The sequence below is a fragment of the Cebus imitator genome, unplaced genomic scaffold (assembly GCF_001604975.1).
Source record: "Cebus imitator isolate Cc_AM_T3 unplaced genomic scaffold, Cebus_imitator-1.0 Scaffold166, whole genome shotgun sequence".
Taxonomy (NCBI): domain Eukaryota; kingdom Metazoa; phylum Chordata; class Mammalia; order Primates; family Cebidae; genus Cebus; species Cebus imitator.
The window spans coordinates 3,708,690-3,718,255 of NW_016107481.1; the positions used below are offsets into that span (position 1 = coordinate 3,708,690).

Below are 9,566 nucleotides of genomic sequence, written 5' to 3' on the forward strand. Positions count from 1 at the left end.
TTCACCATGTTGACCAGGATGGTCTCGATCTCTTGACCTCGTGATCCACCCGCCTCGGCCTCCCAAAGTGCTGGGATTACAGGCTTGAGCCACCGCGCCCGGCCTTGGTAGATAAAGTTTAAAAAAAATCTGGCGTACCAGCATTTTAAACTTAAAAGATTTATTTATCAGGTTGAATGATGAATGTACAGTAAGAACTGAATGTGCAGTAACATCATTATCTTGCTTACTTGTGTTTATATACAGTTATTTATAAAATTTATATGTATTCTGAAGAAGCCTAGAGGATTATGCTCCAGATTGTATTACAATGGTTACCCTTGTGGAATGAGAGTAGGGAATAAGGGAAGGAACTTTTTATTTCATGCACTTTTCAATTGTAGTCTTTTAAATGATTGTGTATTACTTTTGTAATTTAAAACACTTTTTATTAAGCAGAGAAGAGGGTATGCTTCAAAAGAGATTCCTATCACAAATTATAAAATAAAAATTGGTGGCGCAGTGGCTCACGCCTGTAATCCCAGCACTTTGGGAGGCCTAGGTGGGTGGATCACCTGAGATTGGGTGTTTGAGACCAGCCTGACCAACTTGGTGAAACCCCATCTCTACTAAAAATACAAAAAAAGAATTTAGCTGGGTGTGGTGGCTGGCGCATGCCTGTAATCCCAGCTACTCAGGTGGATGAGGCAGGAGAATTGCTTGAACCCTAGAGGCAGAGGTTGCAGTGAGTAGAGATAACGCCATTGCACTCCAGCCTGGGCAACAAGAGTGAAACTCCATCTTAAATAAATAAATAACTAAATAAATATTGATAATTTATAAGATAGAACTTCAGCAATCTGGAATATTTAGCTGTCCAGGACAATTCAGACCTCAAAGGTTTTGGAATGGCCGGGGTTTTGCTAGTATAACGGGACTCATCTAATCAAATAACAGATTTGTTTGCCTTCTGTCTGTTCTGAGATTGATAATAACAATTACAATTTTCACTTACCTGCAAAAAAGGGATTTGAGCTTGAGTTCATTGAAGCAAGGTTGGCTAGAACCCACAACTTTATGATATGAAAAATAGAATTTTGTATTGAGAAAGTGGATTTTATTATGTACTGATGCTTTAGATAAGTGAGTATCTTTTAAGGAATGAAGGACACTTAAATAATTTGGCACATTTCCATTCTAAGGATAATTCTTGATAGCAGTGATTTTCAACAAGGGCAGAATTATTGGAGTGTTCATGTGTGAGGAATAACAAAGAGTTGAGAGAAGGCATGTTTAATTTGAAATGATCTACAATGAGATTTGCTGCTTTGGATGACTACTTAGTAAATAATTGGATTATCAGCTGCTGTTTATAGAATGTGTTTTGTCCAAAGGGAAGAGGTTTGCCTTGTTTGTTTCCTCCTCTTTAATGGGAAAAATTCTTTTGGTTAACTCCCCTTAGTTTTGCTACTGCAGAGGATAATTTCTTTCATGGTGAGGCAGCACTTTTTTTTTCCTCCTAAATCATAACTATTATATTAGTCCATTCTCATGCTGCTAATAAAGACATACCCGAGACTGGGTAACTTATAAGGGAAAGAGTTTTAATTGACTCACAGTTTAGCATGGCTGGGAAGGACTCAGGAAATTTATAAGCATGGTGGAAGGAGAAGAATAATTACTCAGCGAAGCGAGAATCCCCTTATAAAACCATCAGATCTCCTGAGAACTCACTTACTGTCGTGAGAACAGGATGGAGGAAACTGCCCCTGTGATTCAGTTATCTCCACCTGGTCCCTTCCATGACACATGGGGATTATGGGAACTATAATGCAAGGTGAGATTTTGGGTGTGGACACAGTCAGATCATATCAACTATATTTATGATGTTAAACAATTTCATTTTAAATACATTGCAAGAATAAAATTTCTTAGTCTTTGGTATTTCTAGATTTTCTTCTTTTCTCTCTTTACTCTTCTGTTCTTGTGTTTCGATGGTATTGATTTAAATTTATTCTGGTGTTTGATATTGATTGACTTTTGGTTTGGGTTTGAGGATGGGAATAAATAGAAAATAAAGCATCTAATCACATTTGGAGACATAGTTATATACAATTGAATCATCATGTTCATTTTGATTGATGGAAGCTGATTACTTCAAATCACTTGGTAGAATGGTTTTTGTTTGCAAAGAAATGCAACTGAAATCAATCATTCTTTTTAATAAACTGTTGTATTTATATAACAGATTAAGATTTCTAAGTAAATAAAGGAGCCCTAGGTAATATGTATCATTCTAGTTTTTTCTAGTAAAAGTAATTGTATTAAGTTCTAGCATAGAGATAGTGCTGAATGAAATTATATTCCTCAGCTTCTGCCTCAGAGCATACATACATTTTTGATTTCAAATATGGCAGTATGGCATAGTGGAAGAGAATTAGGCTGGAAGACAGGAAGCCCACAGACTATTCTTATTTTGGCCAAAGCAGTAATCTCTGAATTCCTTTTGATCAGAGATTATATTATGTGCATTTCTGTACTCCATACCAAGCCTACCTGGTACCTGTGGAACTGGGTGATTAAGTTGAATGAATAAATAATTGAATAATCTGTGTTTCTGTTTAGTTTAGAAATTATAATCTCTGACCACATGCTGAAACTTTGACCACATAACAGGTTTCTATTAATACTGGAGTTTGGTGACGTATACATCATTGTGATGTGGTTGTTAAGTTCGTGTCATGTACATCATTGCGTTTACTAAGAGCAGTCCTAAATATTTCGGGTAGGCTTAGATACAGAGCAGTCCAAATACAACTAGTCTGTAAGAAGTGCCTTTTGCCTTCTGCCAGGATCCTGCAGCCTCCTCAGCTGTGGGGAACTGTAATTCAAATTAAACTTCTTTTTCTTCCCAGTCTGGGGTATGTCTTTATCAGCAGCATGAAAATGGACTAATACATAGTCTCCGTCTCATTTTACTTTCCTCATACCTCCTTAACAGAATTCGCTTTCTGTGTTAGTCTATTTCATCACTCTATTTTGTCTGACTGAAAGATTTTACATTCTTACCAGCTATGCACAAAGCTTCCAATTAGTCCACATCCTTGTTGTTTTGCAAGTAGCCAGCCCCTAATCGGTGTGAGTTTTTATCTCTCTGTGGTTCTGACTTGCATTTCCCTGATGATTAGTGATCTTTTCATATGTTTATTTTCCATTTGTTTTCTTTGGAGAAATGTCTCTTCAAATCAGTTTTTTAAATTGAGCTACTTGGTTTTTGTTGTGGAGTTTTAGGAATTCTTTATGTACTCTGAATATTAACCCCTTGCCATATATATGATTTGCAAATCTCCCCCATTCTATAGATTGCCTTTTCACTCTCTCGATTGTGTCCTTCTTTGCACTGAAGTTTTAAATTTTGATGTAGTTTATTTATTTTTAATATTTTTGCCTGCTTTTGGTGTCATATCCAAGAAATCATTGCAAAATCCAATGTCACAGAGCTTTCCTCCTGTGTTTTATTCTTACAGTTCATAGTTTTAGATGTTTGATACATCTTGAATTAATATTTGTATGTATTGTAAGGGTCCAGCTTCATTCTTTTGCAGTGGATGCCTTTTATGTTTAATTTTTTACTGTATGAGAGAAGATTCTTGGCTTTGCTAGAAACTCCAGCTTGAGCTAATTTAAGTACAGTGAGAAATTTATTTACAATATACATTTATTGATGTATTGATTTTAATTTTTTATTGAATTCAAGAAGTAGAATAGTCAAACTGCTATAAGGCTTATACTACAGCCAGGTCACAGAAAAAAATGAAGACAGTATCTGAAACACAGCCAAAGCCCTTTGTCTTTTTTTCTTCTTCTTTTGGTGGGTTGATGGCTTTGTTCTTTGAGCACGGACTAGCTTTCTCCCCATGGCAGGAAACACAGTCACCCACAGTTCCAGTTTTATGTCTTAGAGAGTCAGCTCCCATACTGGCCTCAAAGCTGTGTCAGGTCCAAAGTCTTAAAACTTTCAGAAAGGAATCTCGTTGGCCCAGCTATTTTGTTTGCTATCGTTGGGTCACTTAACTGAACCCACAAATTGGGCCATATGTGTTAATCTGGCAGCTCTTAAGTAGGTTAAGAAAAGGGGTACTAGTCATTAAGTCTCAGGTCACTAACACTGCCCTTTGCCAGAAGAAATAGTATGATTTATATTCCATTTTGTAAGTAAATAGGATATTGATCACCTGTTAAACAGTAATTGGAACTCAGCCTCTCAAATATTGAAAGGTTGAAAATGTATAGAAGTGATTCTGGGCCAGGCGCGGTGGCTGAAGCCTGTAATCCCAGCACTTTGGGAGGCCGAGGCGGGTGGATCACGAGGTCAAGAGATCGAGACCATCCTGGTCAACCTGGTGAAACCCTGTCTCTACTAAAAATAAAAAAAATTAACTGGGCATGGTGGCGCGTGCCTGTAATCCCAGCGACTCAGGAGGCTGGGGCAGGAGAATTGCCTGAACCCGGGAGGCGGAGGTTGCGGTGAGCCGAGATCGCGCCATTGCACTCCAGCCTGGGTAACAAGAACGAAACTCCGTCTCAAAAAAAAAAAAAAAAAAAGTGATTCTGAGTCTTTTAAGAGTTTTGAGATAGTTTGCATTCTGACACTTAGCTGCAAAATGTTTTAATAGAAGTGAACTAATATTATGAGAAAGTATTTGGAATATTTTGTAATTTTTACTGAAACTCAAAAGTCAGTATAAACATGATAAAACTAGAATGGATAAAAAGATTAGGATCAACAACTTATATATTAAGTAGGGTGATATATTTACTGTCACATATATAACTAATATGTTTACTATAGTCTTTGGAGATGCCCACTAAATTTAGAAGCCTTGTCAGACAACTGAAGGAACAACATTAATTTATTTTGTATCCAGAGTGCATGAAACCAAAGTACATAGAAAAACATGGATGATACATACACACACACACTCTCTTCCCAAAACGATGTACCAGCATATCTATGAAATCTATTCTAATTTCTCTAATATGTACTGTGTGTATCAAAAACTTTGTTTCAGTTAACTCCTGATTTATGACAACATACTAAAACATGTCTTACGCATAAACTGCTGTCATAATTGGTGGAGAATCTAGATTTAGAAGAGGAGAGAACAGAAAAAGAGCCTAGGGGAAGTGACATTAAGGGCAGATTTCTTAAACTAGATGAATTGTCTAAAATATTTTTAGTTTAGGAACAACCTGAATGCTTTGCACTTATATATTTAAGATTTATTTGAGCTGGTAAGCATATTGTGTTAGAACTGCAAAGCAGGCATTTGTGGGACTTACTTAACCATTCATGCCTTGGTATGACTTTTTGCTGACTTTCGACTCAAATGAGATTAGCTACTTTGGAAGAATAAATTCTTATTGCATATTTTTATTATTAGATTTATTTATTTATTTATTTTTGAGACGGAGTTTTGCTCTTTCTCCCAGGCTGGAATGAAGTGGTGTGATCTCAGCTCACTACAATCTCCGCTGCCTGGGTTCAAGTGATTCTACTGCCTCAGTCTCCCGAGTAGCTAGGATTATAGGTGCCCCCCACCACACCTGGATAATTTTTGTATTTTTAGTGGAGATAGGGTTTCGCCATGTTGGCCCTCCTGGTCTCGAACTCCTGACCTCACGTGATTCACCAGCCTCAGCCTCCCAAAGTGCTAGGATTACAGGTGTGAGCCTCCACATGCGACCTAGTTTTATTTATTTATTTTTTAATTATGAAAGCATTGTATGGTTTTTTTGTTTGTTTTGTTTTTGTTTTTTTTTGTTTTTTTTTTTTTTTTNTTTGGAGATAGAGTCTTATTCTGTTGCCCAGGCTTGGAGTGCAGTGGCTCAGTCTCAGCTCACTGCAGCCTCCACCTTCTGGGCTCAAGTGATTCTCTTGCCTCAGCCTCCCAGGTAGCTGAGATTACAGATGTGTGCCATCATGCCCGGCTAATTTTTATATTTTTAGTAGAGATGGGGTTTCGCCATGTTGGCCAGGGTGGTCTTGAACTCCTGACCTCAGATAATCTGCCCACCTCAGCCTCTCAAAGTGCTGGGATTACAAGGATGAGCCAGCATTATATGATCATTATAGCACATTTAAATTCAAGTCCCTTTTCAGTTCTTCTCCTGAGAAATGAGTACTGTTGATAATTTGGCGTGTTAACCCAGGCGGTGGCTAATGCCCATGATCTCAGCACTTTGGGAGGTGTAGGCAGGTGGATTGCTTGAGTTCAGGAGTTCGAGACCAGCCTGGCCAACATGGCGAAACCCCATCTCTACTAAACATACAAAAAAATTAGCCAGGAATGGTGACATGTGCCTGTAGTCCCAGCCACCGGGACTGAGATGGGAGGATTGCTTGAGCCAGGAGGAGGAGGTTCCAGTGAGCCAAGATTGTACCACTGTACTCTAGCCTAGGCGACAGAGTGAGACCCTGTCTCAAAAATAATAATTATTATTATTTCGTGTGTCTTCTTTCAGATCATATGTTTTCCTAGAAATTTGGATTTGGTGGAATATGAGAAGAACGTCGTGGACAGTGCTGTAGTTTTTCAAGTTGCAGGGCTGGCTTGAATGGAGTCTCTAGTGACTTGTGTATGGTATCTGAGGGCTCTGGACATTGGGGTTTGGATGAGTCACCTATAGATATCTGTGTGAGTTTTACATACAGGGAAGCAAGAGGAATTTATTTTTAAAATTGCTTAGGACTACCCTGTATGCTCAAAATACAGAGTTATTTGTCTTCTTCCCCTTCCCTCTTGTGTTAGATGTGCTCTTCCTCCCAGAAACTAGAGTTCAAATTACTGTTATTTATGTGATGTTTAAGCTATTAATGACTTCTCTGGTTAACGTCTGTAGTACTCATTATTCTTTCAAGTATCAGAAGCCTAACTCAGATTGGTTTAGACAAAGAAAGGAATTTACTGGCTTATTTGAGTGAAAAATTTAGGGATCCAGGTAATCAGAGAATTGTTAAGGATCTTTCTTCTTGGCTTCACTTTTCTCTGTGTTGGTTTAATTTCCCAGTAGGCTGTTTCCCCATGGCTGTAACATTATGTCCTATCAGTTTAACAACTTTAGCAGAAAGAGAGCATGCTTTCCTATGTATTACAACAGAAATTTTAGGATTGAGTTTCATTGGCCTAGATTAATGGATCTGGATCACATAAATATTCCTGAACCTTAATATGTGGTCACCCTGATCATAGGTTCATAGGCATGACAGTGGAGGAGCTGTATTTTAGGATACGTTAGGCTATAGTAGAATAACAAATTCCAAATCCCAGGGACTAAACATAACTAAACACTTGTTTCTTACTCTGCAAAGTGCCACAGATTCGGACAGCCCATGTGGTAACTCAAGGATCCATACTGTTTTCTTCTTCATCTCATCATTCAGCCTCTACAATTGCTTCAATAGACAATGAGGGAGACCAGAAGGTTGTGCACAAGCTCTAAGTCTTTCAGCCTGTGCTTACACAGAGCTAATAATCGGCCACATGGTTCTACAGAACTGTTAGGCGGGGCTGGGAAGTGTGTGAAATGACATGGCTTTTTGATGAGCAGAAATGCAACTCCACAAGCTGTTACAAAAGAAGGGTAATGACGCATGTAGGTAAACTGTGTCCACTACAGACCGGGACACTAAACAATGTTTAAAATGTTGATATAGGCTGGGTGCAGCAGTTTATGCCTATAATCCCAGCACTTTGGGAGGCTGAGGTGGATTACGAAGTCAGGAGTTTGAGACCATCCTGACCAACATAGTAAAACCCTGTCTCTACTGAAAATGCAAAAATTAGCTGGGCTCGGTGGTGCGCGCTTGTAATCCCAGCTACTCAGGAGGCTGAGGCAGGAGAGTTGCCTGAACCCAGGAGGTGGAGGTTGTGGTGAGCCGCAGTCACGACAGTGCACTCCAGCCTGGGTAACAAGAGCAAAACTCCATCTCAAAAAAAAAAAAAAAAAAAAATGTAGTCAAACTTTGAAACTACTCATTCTATAAAATGCTTTTTGCTTAAATTTGACTTGTTTAATGCAGTTCATGAGTTTGTGCTTGAAAACCACTGAATTTTAAAAGTAATTTCTAGAATACAACCCCATGTATAGGTTGGAGACTGTGCCTGTCATAACCATACTGTTAAATCACCTGGTAATTGCTAAATTCCATGGATATTTTAGGTACTTGTTTTATTATCTTTGATGAATTGACTGTTTCTGTCTTAGAACAACAACTTCTTTTTCGTCCTCTGCCTCCAACACTCCTTCTCCGCCTTCTCTTCCTTCCTCCTCCTTCCTTCTCCTTGTTCTTCTTCCTCTTCCTTCTTCCTTCTTCTTCTTCCTCCTCCTCCTCCTCTTTTATGTTTTGAGACGGAGTCTTGCTCTGTTGCCCAGGCTGGAGTGCAGTGGCACAATCTCGGGTCACTTCAACCTCCACCTTCCAGATTCAAGTGATTCTCATGCCTTAGCCTCCTGAGTAGCTGAGAAAACAGGAGTGCGCCACCATGCCCGACTGATTTTTTGTATTTTTGGTAGAGACTGCTGACCTCAAATGATCTGTTTTTCTTGGCCTCCCAAAGTGTCTTAATTGTCTTCTTTTTTTCCTTTTCTTTTTTTTTTTTTTTTTTTTTTTTTTTTTTATTTTTTTTTCTTTTTAAAGAGACAGAGTCTCTGTTGCCCAGGCTGGAGTGCAGTGGCAACGATCATAGCTCACTGCATCCTCAACCTCCTGGCCTCAAGTGATCCTCCCACTTTGGCCTCCCAAAGCACTGGGATTGCAGGCATGAGACACCTCACCTGGCATGTCTTAGAATGTCTTTTTAAAAAATCCCTTCTCTTCAATGACAGACTCTTGGGTTTTCTGTTACCCATATGTCTACTCAACTCGGTTGTCTTTCAGCTTTGTTGTTCTGATGCAAAAGCAGCACAGACGATACATGCACAAATGAGTGTAGTGTATTTCCATTAAAATTTTGTTTTACAAAAATAGGTGGTGGGACATAGTTTGTTTACCTCTAATCTTCCTAGCTGTTCATCCTTATTGTTCTTCTGAAGCAACTCTTCTTCCTTCCCTGTTAAATTTGTATTTGTAGATGGTTTTTAGCTACCTTTCATTTCATACTTCTCGAGTAGCCTCATTCACGTTCATTATTTTAACTGTCTCAGGTGATGCCATCAGATTTGAGTCAGGTTTTGGCTTTGTCACTGACTAGCTATGTGACTTGGGCAAGTCATTTAATGTGTCTGAGTCCTGCAAAGTCATGCTAATAATAACTGTGTGCAGGTGTTGTAAGCGTAAGATTATGTATAAGAAGTTTAGCATTAAGATTTACAAACAATACATGAATGACAAATGGTAATTCCTGTTGTTTCTGTTACTGTCTTTACGTATGTTTACTCTCATATCTGCATCTTGATCCCAGAAGTTTCTTTAGAGTTCTAATTTTTACTGTATATCTCCAGTGGGCATTTTTATTTAGCTGTTCTATAGTGTCAGTTAAACATTCAGCTTCACGTAATAGTCATTTTTTTTTTTTTTTTTTTTT

The 9,566-nt window shown here is 38.4% G+C and overlaps 1 protein-coding gene across 12 annotated transcripts in view; it reads left to right on the forward strand.

Moving 5' to 3' along the window:
- Nucleotides 1-9,566, forward strand: part of FNBP1L (formin binding protein 1 like) — a 94,614-nt gene that overhangs the window by 47,032 nt on the left and 38,016 nt on the right. Inside the window, exon 2 of one of the 12 annotated variants that reach the window (XM_037744163.1) lies at nt 6,505-6,677. The exons of the other annotated variants lie outside the window; for them this stretch is intronic. The gene's annotated coding sequence lies outside the window, so the exon portion shown is untranslated. The remainder of the gene's footprint in view (nt 1-6,504; nt 6,678-9,566) is intronic. 12 annotated transcript variants of the gene reach the window in all.